This window comes from Dendroctonus ponderosae, unplaced genomic scaffold (assembly GCF_020466585.1).
Source record: "Dendroctonus ponderosae isolate FM_Combo_2020 unplaced genomic scaffold, Dpon_F_20191213v2 Dpon_F_20191213_803, whole genome shotgun sequence".
NCBI classification, from domain to species: domain Eukaryota; kingdom Metazoa; phylum Arthropoda; class Insecta; order Coleoptera; family Curculionidae; genus Dendroctonus; species Dendroctonus ponderosae.
Genome location: NW_026019021.1, coordinates 4,952 through 5,869, shown reverse-complemented (window position 1 = coordinate 5,869; position 918 = coordinate 4,952). Strand labels below are relative to the sequence as shown.

Below are 918 nucleotides of genomic sequence, written 5' to 3'. Positions count from 1 at the left end.
CCTCTTTTTGGTTTCCAAATTCACAATCTAGGAAGAGAAGGTCATTCATAATATTCGCATATGTGTTATCATTTTCAATAACGTTGTACTCATGAGAAGACTGCAGATTAATTGCTTCGTGACCACTTATTAAATTGCTAATAACGTCTGTAAGTCGACTAACTGTATGCGGATTACTTTTAATCATCACAATTATCTTTTTGAACAGTGTCTCCAGATCCTGATACATCCATTCGTTAGTTGAGACTTCACTTTCTGTTTCATCTCCATTTAGTTCATCTCGATCTTTTACCTCTGAAAAATCGTTGCTCATTGTAGGTGATTTTCGTCCCATATCTGGCTTCATGTTTGCAACTTCTTTAGTTTTTCCTGTGTCTTTGTCCTGACAACATGCGCCTTTTTCTTCTCCGCTGCTTCGCTTCTTCTTATCTTCGCGTTTGTTGACATTTGATGCTCTAGGAGTCCCAGCAATGTTGTCTAGATCGGTTCCTGTTTGGACCTGAAGAGTTTCATTAGAGCTAAGCTGAACCGCAAAATCTACGCTCTTTGTGGGTGTATTTTTCAGTTCCTTGAATTGAATATATTCATTGTCCTGGCGTTGAACGTGAACAGTTGAAACAAGTTTGTCTTCACATTTTTCTATTGTATGAGCCTCATCGTCCTGATCACGTTCTAACTCAACCGCTGCCTCGTTTTCAGGTTTCTCGCTTCGCTTGTCTTCATTTTCCCCACTGTTTATGTCTGCTGTTTTTTGAGTCAATTTCATTCTGTCTGGATTTTCTCCTGTTGGAGCTTGAAGAGTTTCGCTAGATGCTGGTTTATTTAGAGTATTTTTTTCTTCAAGTAGTTCAGATTTTTCTTTTTTATTGTTCTGGTCACATTCTAACTGAAGCAGTAGATCGTTTTCATGTTGTTCTC

General features: G+C 38.2%; 1 protein-coding gene across 1 annotated transcript in view; it reads right to left on the bottom strand.

Annotated features, from left to right (window-relative positions):
• Positions 1-818: 818 nt before the first annotated feature.
• Positions 819-918, bottom strand: part of LOC125505522 (reticulocyte-binding protein 3-like) — a gene marked incomplete in the record, with an annotated part of 5,045 nt that continues 4,945 nt past the window's right edge. The window contains 1 exon segment of the mRNA XM_048669504.1: positions 819-918.